Source organism: Ctenocephalides felis, unplaced genomic scaffold, assembly GCF_003426905.1.
Source record: "Ctenocephalides felis isolate EL2017-DRISC unplaced genomic scaffold, ASM342690v1 CF-g0.4_SCAFFOLD_01595, whole genome shotgun sequence".
In the NCBI taxonomy this organism is placed as follows: domain Eukaryota; kingdom Metazoa; phylum Arthropoda; class Insecta; order Siphonaptera; family Pulicidae; genus Ctenocephalides; species Ctenocephalides felis.
The window spans coordinates 5,955-17,401 of record NW_020537749.1 but is presented as its reverse complement, the minus strand read 5'-3'; the positions used below and the strand labels follow the sequence as shown (position 1 = coordinate 17,401).

Here is an 11,447-nt window from a genome sequence, read left to right as displayed (position 1 = left end):
CAAACAATGTATCTTTCGACGAGTGCATTACCCTCGCGTCGTGTCCTGACCTTCTGACCCCGACGGATTGTCTCTGTCTGTTCGTTTTCGAATAACGTTTTTTTCGTGAATTTACTTTAAAATTATTTATAAGTTCTAATAGTTTTAAACAAAATGTCATCGGGTATGAGTAGACTCGTCTCAGTCGGAAATATATTTTCCAACAATACGTTTGTCATTGTAATAATAAATAATAATAATAATAATGGTTTTGCCGCCGAGCATTCCGGAGTTTTTTAAGGACATGAAGATTTTTATAACTGGTGGCAGCGGTGAGATAATAATAAAAATTATATATATATATATATATTATATATATATATATATATACATATACAATGCTAATTTTATGCTTTCTAGACGTTTCAAGTTATTCTGAATCGAATGAGACTAAATATAACAAAAGTACTCTTTGTGAACCGATTTAACAAATTTAAAAAGCATTCGGTTAAACTCAATAAGGAGCTTCCTCGATTAGATTTGAGAAAAGTGCAAAAAAAGTGTCCAAAGTTTCGCAATAAATCCTGAACCAACTTTAAAATTTTTAAAAATTCGTTTGATAGATTTGGTATTTGTGCTGATTAATTTTTTTTACAATTATTTTACGATTTTAACTTGAATCTACTTAAAATCTAAGTATATTGTAGATAGATGCTAACTAGATTCTAACCAGGTCTAACTTAAATTTTACTAGATTTCTCAGAACATAACTAGACTCTTATAAGGCTTCTAGTGGAATCCCATTACATTTTTACCACAATTATTTTAGATTCGGACTGGTTTATTATAAACCAGATTTTATAAATTTTTTATTTGATTCTTATAAAGTTTCGACCAGATTCTTAGTAGACATTCACTAAAATCTGCTTAGATTTTATAATCGTATTAGATTTTCCTACAATTCCTACCGAAAAAATATTGAATTAATATTAGATTCCCTTCTTACATGTGCACTATTTTTTCATAAGATTTTTAGCAATAAAATCTAAAGTTCGTGCGACTTTTTTAAAATTCCTATTACATTCTTATGAGTTTTTGCCAGAATCTGGTTGTTTTTACCAAGTTTTATTAGATATTTATGACATTTAAAATTATATAACATATCAAGAATTAATTATATTATAAATATTATATTATAAAGATATAAAAACTGATTGTGTATGGCATCGTGCTTTACGGCAAATTGCTGGAACTTCCCGTACAGTAATGAAATATTCGAGGAATATTAAATGTTTTCAATCAGATTATTATAAATAACTACTGTAACATTGTCAAATATTTATAAAATTACAGAAACTGAATTACAAAATAAAATTATTTATTTATTTCAGAATTAAATTAAAACCTATATAAATGATTTTCTATATACAAAAAAATTAATATTGAATTTTTTTTTCGAAAGCAATTGTTTTGTCAACACAAGCAGAAAGATTTTTAAATCATTCAAATCGGATGCTTAGTTCTCTCAAAACTGTCAATTTTACACATTTAGCTCCGTATCTCCGAAACGGCTAAACCTGCCTTTGCCAAAAACTAATCACCACTTTTTCCCCAATGAATGTTTTTTGAATCATTCAAATCGGGTGCTCCGTTCTCTCAAAAACTCGATTTCTATTTTCTGCACTCTTTGCTCCGTATTTCCGTAACGACTGGACCTGCCTTTGCCAAAAACTAATCAGCACGTCTCCTTATCAATACGAATCGAATGCTTTTAGACTTATTCAAATCGGTTGATCGGTGTTCCCGACACACACGCACATACAGATTCATTTTTTCTTAAGTATACAAAAATGTTCAGAAACCACTGAAACGTGAAAATATGCAAAAACTTGCATTTTTGATTTTTGGTCCATTACTATAACTTACCCTACAGGAAGTTAATAATAATTTCATGCACAACTCAGTACAAAAATCAGTATAAATATCTTCATAAATACCTTTTGATCTCATATATGTCCTAAATTCTCATCGATCAATTTTACTGCCAATTTTGGACACTACTGCTCCCAATTTTAGAAGACTTTCACCCGAATTTTCAATCCTTTACCTAAAAATCAGGTACATATTAAAATTATTATTATCATTTCAGGATTTATTGGAAAAAGCAATCGTGGAAATTCTTCTACGATTGTGTGATGTCCAAATTATTTACCTTTTACTGCGTCCAAAAAAGGGCGTTGCCATACAAGACAGACTCAACGGAATTTTAGACAATCCGGTAAATATATACATCCATACTAGGGTTTATACAAAAACCGGTTTTTTGGCGAAAATTATGGAATTCGAAAACCGGTTTTTTAGTGAAAAAAGTCGGTTTTCACTGTATAAATGGAAAATGACAAATATAGCCAAAATATAAAAGATAGATGAAAGCGTTTTGATTCTTGAAATCATATCGTTTCAATAACATTTGATATCTTATCAGTCTGCAATGGTTCCCAGAAAGGTTTTGTATATATTAATTTAGATTTTTATACCAGTGTATAGATTAATTTAAATCAATGTGACTTCTTCTTGAAGAAGTAACTTTCTCCACTCAAACTTAAAAAAAAAGTTGTAAACCCTAGAAGTCACAAATTAAAGAACAAAAAACTTAGAATTATTATATCAGGTTTTAAAAACAATTAAGCATAATTTGGTCGCAAGTATTAAAGTATTTTCTATTTCAGAAAATTTTGTGAGTAAACAATAGAGGACACGTCTAAGTAGCAATTCAATATACGTTCTCAGTTTTCTGCAATCATATTTTATTAAACAAAAAAACAATTAGAATGTTTAAAATTAATTAATTAAAATTGTTCGGAACAGACAATACCCGAGTTTAGCTTAATTGTTTTTAGAAGTAAAAATTGATATTAACAAGTATGTATTAACATGTATCTAATATATTTTTTTTTAATTTAATGCATTTTTTTATTTAAAATGTATTATTTTCATTTATTCGAAAACTTTCCTTTCACTATTATAAAAATATTTTCATTCTTATATGTGAAAATGATGCATGAGTAACGAATAATTATTTTCAAAGTTATTTAATCAAGATAAACTATTAGTTTTTAGTTCTACTAATTAAAATTAAAATAATTTTGTTTACTATCTATAAAATTTAACGATAAATAAATTCAGTCGAATACTGCTCTAAATTACACTAAATTTGCGGATAAATTACAGAATATTCGAGCAAAAATTTATTTTCTATATAAAATTCGAAAACCGGTTTTTTAGTAAAATTCAAATTCGAAAACCGGTTTTCTGAAATGTCGGTTTTTGTATAAACCTTAATCCATACCTAGCTAAATATTGAAATTTTTTAATATATATATTTCAAGTTATTCGATATCGTGAGAAAAACCAAACCAGAGTCTTTGAAAAAAGTAGTGGCAGTACCTGGTGACGTAACAAGTCTCCAGCTTGGTTTGAGCGAAGAGGATAAAAAATTGGTGTTGGCGTCCAATATTGTTTTTCATGTTGCTGCAAGTGTCAGGTAAATAAAAAAAATTAATTCATTTATCATTTACACAAGTTCTGCAACTTTTGTAATTTTCCCCAGATTCGACGACCACATGAAAAAGGCGACCCTGATGAACACTCGAGGAACCAGAGAAATCCTAGAACTGATGCTCCTGATGCCAAATCTGGTGGTTGGTGTTCACGTATCTACCACATATTGCAACACCGATAAACCAGTCATCGAGGAAAAAATGTACAGAGACCACGGAGATTGGAGGGAAGCCATCAGGGTTGCGGAAGAGTTCGAAGATGATTACAACTTGGCTTGTTTGACTGAAAAGTATGAAATAATTACAAATTATTCAATGCAATATTTTTACCAAATGATTTTTACCTGCAGGTGTCTGGGAGGTCTCAGAAATACCTATGTGTACTCCAAACATTTGGCAGAAAATGCTGTAGAAGACTACAGTCACAAGTTACCATTAGTACTATTCAGACCAGGAGTAGGTAAGTACTAGGGTTTATACAAAAACCGACATTTCAGAAAACCGGTTTTCGAATTTTAATTTTACTAAAAACCGGTTTTCGAATTTTATACAGAAAATAAATTTTTACTCGAATATTATGTAATTTATCCGCAAATTTAGTGTGATTTAGACCAGTATTTGACTGAATTTATTTATTGTTCAATTTTATAGATAGTAAACAAAATTATTTTAATTTTATTTAGTAGAACTAAAAAATAATAGTTTATCTTGATTAAATAACTTTGAAAATAATTATTCGTTATTCATGCATCATTTTCACATAAAAGAATGAAAATATTTTTATGATAGTGAATGGAAAGTTTTCGAATAAATAAAAATAATACATTTTTAAATAAAAAACATTACATTTAAAAAAAATATTAGATACGTGTTGATACATATTTGTTAATATCAATTTTAGTTTTAAAAACAATTAAGCTAAACTCGAGTATTGTCTGTTTCGAGCAATTTTAATTAATCAATTTTAAACATTCTAATTGTTTTTTTGTTTAATAAACTATGATTTAAAAAAACTGAGAACGTCTATCAAATTGCTACTTAGGCGTGTCCTTTAAGTTTCTCACAAAATTTTCTGAAATAGTAAATACTCTCATACTTGCGACTAAATTATGCTTAATTGTTTTTAAAGCTTGATTTAATAATTCTAAGTCTTTTGTTCTTTAATTTGTGGCTTTTAGGGTATAAAACTCTTTTTTTAAGTTTAAGTAGAGGAAGTTACTTCTTCAAGAAGAAGTCACACTGATTTAAATTAATATATACACTGGTATAAAAATCTAAATTATTATTAACAAAACCTTTCTGGGAACCATTGCAGACTGATAAGATATCAAATGCTATTGTAACGAAATGTTTTCAAGAATCAAAACGCTTTCATCTATCTTTTATATTTGGCTATATTTGTCATTTTTCATTTATACAGTGAAAACCGGCTTTTTTCACTGAAAATCCGGTTTTCGAATTACATAACTTTCGCCAAAAAAACGGTTTTTAAAAAGCGACGATCCCTAGTAAGTACATAAATATTTTTTCACTTATCAATTTTAGTATTTTGTATCACAACCGCTGCAATTATCACCATCATCGATAACAAGTATCGATTAGTGTTTTTCCAAGATCAGTCAAGACGTTTTTTTATAACTATAGTTTATTTAAGATGATTTTCTAACTATCACCATCACAATTTGGTGTATAAACCGATAACCATGTTAAATAGAACATCCACAATTGGATGTACCATAATCGTTTTATCCATCATCAACAAATCGTCTAAGTATCTAACGCAAGTTCTTATTTAGTGCCATAAAATGCTTTTAGTTTTTCAAAATCAATCCAGCCGTTTAATTTTTTTTCATTTTTTTTATTGCTGTTTTATTAATTTAATTTTTTTACGGTTTTAAATGAGTATAACTTTCAACCTTGTGCAAGAATTTTGAGCTTGACTGGTGGTCAAATAGACTTTAATATGATGAACTTGATGATGAACATCGTATTTAATGTTCGAATGCTTTTTTTCAGCTCTTTTTTTTCAGAAGCGAAATTCGTGCAGCTACTATGATTATTATAAAATTGCTATCCTTTTAATATTAACTATGAATAAGCATGACAAGAGCCTGAAATAATATCTATTATTATTGATTACGGCTTGCTTATGAATAAATAAATAAATAAATAAATAAATAAATTTTTAACATAAATCTGTTTCCCAAGTGATTTCTACGTGGAAAGATCCAATTCCTGGTTGGCACGATAATTTCTATGGTCCGATTGGATTTGGAATTGCAGTTGGCAAAGGTAGGAGATTAATTGGATAGTTTAATTTTTTTAGAATTTCAATAATTTATTGTTATAAAATAGGAATTATGAGGACTACATACACCGGTACGACTCTATTGCAAGACTATATGCCTTTGGATATTGTGGTGAAGGCTTTGATCATCGCTACTTGGCAAAAGATAGTTGACAAGTAAGTTAATAAACAATTTACCACAAATACTGAACAATATTTACAATTTAAACTCAGTCAAGATAGTGGTCTGGATATTTGAAGAATCCTTTGGTCCAGAAAGAACTGATCTATTTCTGATTAGTTTTTCACGATTCTTTTACAAATTTGGAAAAAGATTCTAACTTAAATCTACTTAAATTCTAAATAGATTTTCATCAGAACCATATCAAATTTTGACTGGATTTTTTTTAGAATCGCTCGAGTTTCCTATAAGATTTTTACCAGACTTTCACAAGGCTCGTACAAGAATTTTATAAGAGCTGCTAGATTCTCAATGGATCTGATCAGATTGTTACCAGAATCTATTATCCTGATCCTATAAGAGCCTTGCCAGATTCTTTTTCAATTCTAACTAGATTTTTACAACTGAAAGTTGTTAGAAATATATTCTAAATAGATTTCAAGTAGATTCAAAATAAATGCTAACTAGATTCCAAGCAGATTCTCACGAAGATTTCTCTCTTATAAGATTCCTAGTAGATTTTTGTTCGATTCTCACCAATTATTTTGAATTCTGACAGGATTTTTATTAGATGCTTACCACAGGTTTGTACAATTTTATCAGACTCTTACTTGATTTTTAGTGGACTGTCATGCAATTCCTACCAGAATATTTTATCCCAATTAGAGTCACCAAAATTATTTCATTCTTTGCATATTAGATCCTCCATTATACAAGATTCTTAAATTATTTTCACTTGGTTCTTAGTGAATTTCCACCAAAATTTGATGAGATAAACTTTATTTCTTTTATCCTAATTCTATTAGAGTCTTGTCAGAATCTTCTTACATTCTTATTCGATTCTGACCGGATTCTAGTCAGAATCTAGATTTGAGCTATTTGAGTATGTCATAAGATTTTTGCCAGATTCTTGTAAGGTTCATACTAAATTCTCATTAAATTTCTACCACATTATCACTAGATTTTTGCAAAAATGTTATTATATACATTATAACTAGGATTTCCAAGAAACCAATGACGAACAATTTATAAAAATTAATTTAGAAAAAATCAGGGTCAATAAATCATTGGTCTTAACAAAATCCTTTGGTCCGAAAAAAAACTTATTTCTGTCTTTTAAATTGCTTTATAAAGAGTCTATTTCTCTTTTAGAAGTCCTGGTGTTCCAAGACTTCCAGTATACAATTGTTCAGTCCTGGGCAAATTAGAAACATCTCACAATCAATGGCGAGATGTTGGTTTAAAAATCATAAAAGATCAACCCTTCAGTGATGTCCTTTGGTATCCTGCCATGAACACATGCACCAATGAGTTTACCTTCAGAATTCACGTATGTATGGAAACAATTATAATAGTAACAAAGATATATTACTAACATTGATGTCTACAGTTCACAATTAAAAAATATCCAAATTGATAAATAAAATTTTTTGTAATAAAAGAAAGATTCTTAGAATGTTGGAGTTGTATTTTTGAAATACTTTTGGCAAAAAGTAAAGATTAACTTCTAAATCTTTGCCTTTTATTTGATGTATGCCCTTGAAGAACTTACTCATATTTCTCAACATCAAAACCAACTTCTTTAACACACACATATATATATATATATATATATATATATATATATATATTGAGTGAAGTAACAATATCAAAATATAAATTTTGTCCTTATGGTGGTCCTTAATATGGACATTTTTAAATTTCTTTGCTCCCAAGGGTTCAAATGCTTCCAAATTAATGGACAAAAATATCTAAAAATTTTAGCTCTTAATATTAACATTTAGATAGTCCGCAATTGAATTAAAAGTTTAGTATATTTATTATTAACATTAACTATTGCGCCATCTGTGATAGCATTTGTGAATTCAAATATTATGACACTTATAAAACACTTAACCTTTAATTAAATCCATATGGACTCTTTAACGAAATATCTATTCATCATGGCATCAAGATTAATTCTGCATCAAAATATTTATTAAATTGGTGATATTGACTCTCAAATTATCAGCCATCAAAATTACACAAGTCTCATATCACAGATTGCGCAAGAATTTACTTAATAATAAATATACGAAACTTTCAATTGAATTGCGGACTATCTAAACGTTAATATTAAGAGCTAAAACTTTCAGAGAATTTTCTTTCATCAATTTTGAAACCTTTGAGCCTTTGGGAGCAAAAAAATTCGATCGCATTAATATATAAATTAATTTTTTTCCAGTATTTCTTCAAACACGTAATCCCCGGAGCATTGCTGGATTGCGCTTTAAAAATCACAGGACGCAAACCAATGTAAGTTTACAATATATAAACATACATGAATATATACATTAAGGTGGTCCTTAATATGGACATTTTCGAATTTCCTTGCTTCCAAGGGCTCAAATGGTTCCAAATTGATAAAAAACAATTCTCAGAAAGTTTTAGCTCTTAATATTGTCTTTTAGATAGAGCGCAATTCAATCAAAGTTTTGTATGGAAATAGCATGAAAAAAATTTCAAAAATTTTGCAGAGCGTCGAATTTTCAATTAAAAATGACACGAATTTTCACTTTAAATTCATTTGTCGCTAAGTTGTACTTAAAAATTATTTTTTAATTTTTAAAATTTATTTCATGCTATTTCCATACGAAGTTTGATTGAATTGCGCTCTATCTAAAAGATAATATTGAGAGCGAAAACTTTCAGAGAATTGTTTTTTACCAATTTGGAACCATTCGGGCCCTTGGGAGCAAGGAAATTCGAAAATGTCCATATTAGGGACCACCCCAATATACATATATATATATGATAAAATTGTTTCTTGGGCATCCATCCAGTAATTAAAAAACAGTTTTATTGATAAATGTTTTTATTTAAAGAAACATACGTTTCGGGTCTTCATTTGACCCATCTTCAGTGCATACAAATAAATTTTAACAAATAACACAAAAAACACACAAAATTGCACGAAAAAATAAATATGAAATTAAAAATTGATAAGACGTCGAGTTATGAAATTTTTTTTAAAAAAATTGTAAAATCAAAATAAATAATATATTTTATTATAAAAAAGCTTATTCCAAACGAACATGTTGTCAGTTTGGAGACCGTGTTACGTGTAACACGTATTTTTTCGTGCAATTTTGTGTTTTTTGTGTTATTTTTTAAAATTTATTTGTATGCACTGAAGATGGGTCAAATCAAGACCCGAAACGTATGTTTCTCTAAATAAAAACATTTATCAATAAAACTGTTTTTTAATTACTGGATGGATGCCCAAGAAACAATTTTATCATATATATATATGTATATTGGGGTGGTCCCTAATATGGACATTTTCGAATTTCCTTGCTCCCAAGGGAAGCAAGTTTCGATTAAACTGTTTTTTAATTATTGGATGGATGCCCAAGAAACAATTTTATCATATTATTTCACCATCTGAAGAAAAACCTCTCGCTTTATATATATATATATATATATATACATATATATATATATATATATATATATATATATATATATAAAAACAATATAAAAAAAATATATAATTACAGAAGAAAAAAAAATAAGTAGAACAATGTATATCAAAAGTATATATGAAAAACAAACATAAAATAAACATAAATAATTATTTTTTCTTTACAATTTTGTGTTGTTTCTTTGTGTTATTTTTTAAGAAAAAATTTTTAAAATTTATTTGTATGGTGAGTTTCTTTGCATTAGCTTATTTTATGTTTGTTTTTCATATATACTTTTGATATACATTGTTCTACTTATTTTTTTTTCTGTAATTATATATTTTTTTTATATTGTTTTAATTTGTAACCCTGTTATATTTATTTGTAGCACTGAAGATGGGTCAAATCTAGACCCGAAACGTATGTTTCTCTAAATAAAAACATTTTTCGATAAAACTGTTTTTTAATTACTGGATGGATGCCCAAGAAACAATTTTATCATATTATTTCACCATCTGAAGAAAAACCTCTCGCTTTATATATATAAATATATATATATATATATATATATATATATATATATATTACATCCTCAATTTGTAGGTCAATTAACACAATTGAACTTACATATTGTAGGTTCGTTAAATTGTTCAAAAAACTCTTCATCGGTATGATGACCATCGCATACTTTCTGACCAGACCTTGGGACTTCAAAAGTGACAACATGTGGTCATTGACTGATAAACTAAACCCTGAAGACAAGTAATAATAGAATAAAATGATAAATAAAATATTAATTGATATAATTTTGTGTTTTTTTAACCGTTTAGAGACAAATTTGCTTATTCCTTTGATGGTTTCTCAATCGATAGTTATATGAGACAAGCTCTAACAGGATCCAAGTTGTATTTGCTGAAGGAACCGATTAATTTTGAAAAGGACATGAAACGACACAAAAGGTACGTAAAATAAATTTATATTATCAACTAGCAAACCCGACGAACTCCGTTTCGCCACCAGATGGTTTCGTGAGAAAGATGAAGAAATTTTTTGTTTGTTTTATATTTGAAAAGGAAAAATTAGATTTTATTACACAACAGTAATTAATTTATTTCGATTACAAAAATGAAGTGTTTTTTAGTTGAACTTCTCTAAGTAAATGAAAGTGAATCCGCAAATTATGCGTTTCATTGAAGTGCTCTTTGGTGAACCACATTTTTTGTTTTCTGGTCTGACATTAACACAAACAAAGCGGATGGTTTTCCAACTCGTGAACAGGCAACGTATAACTGCCCATGTGAAAAACAATGATTTTCTAAATGGCACGATGCCATGTACCACTAATTTTCTTAGCTATAAACCTTGCGGAGCCCGAGACCTTTCCAACGAATGCAAAATTGTCGAAATCGGTTCGTGCGTTCTGGAGTTATATCGTCAGGAAGGAAATCCCGACTTATTTTATATATATGTAGATAATATAAATATTTATTTATATTTATTTCAGATTGGCTGTGATTTATTATAGTCTTTTGTACACAACGTATGGTGCAATTTTATACTACTTTTTGACCAGCAAGTGGTTCAATGGAGCTGTTAATAATTTTTCAGCAAGAGTATCTTAATTAGATGTATGATATAAGAATATTTTAGCATTAAGAATATATTTATTAGTTAAGTAATATTAAACGCAAAAAAAAACGAAAATTATTTTTCGTTTCAAAGGTTTCTGAACATTTTGGCATACCTTAGAAAAAATGAATGTGTGTGTGCGGATACAAGTTTGATTTGATACAAACAATTTGAATAATTCAAAAAACATTCGTTTCGTAGTGATAAGGAGACGTGCTGATTAGTTGTTGCCAAAGGCAGGTCTACCCGTTTTGGAGGAACGAGGCAAAAAGTACCAAAAACGGTAATTCAGTTTTTGAGACAACGGAGCGTCCAATTTGAGTATTTCGAAAAACATTTTATTTGTATTGACTGGTTAAATTTTTGAA

General features: G+C 28.4%; 1 pseudogene; it reads left to right on the top strand.

The window, feature by feature from the left end:
- The first annotated feature begins 244 nt into the window (after positions 1–244).
- Positions 245–11,072, top strand: LOC113372123 (annotated as a pseudogene).
- Positions 11,073–11,447: the final 375 nt, after the last annotated feature.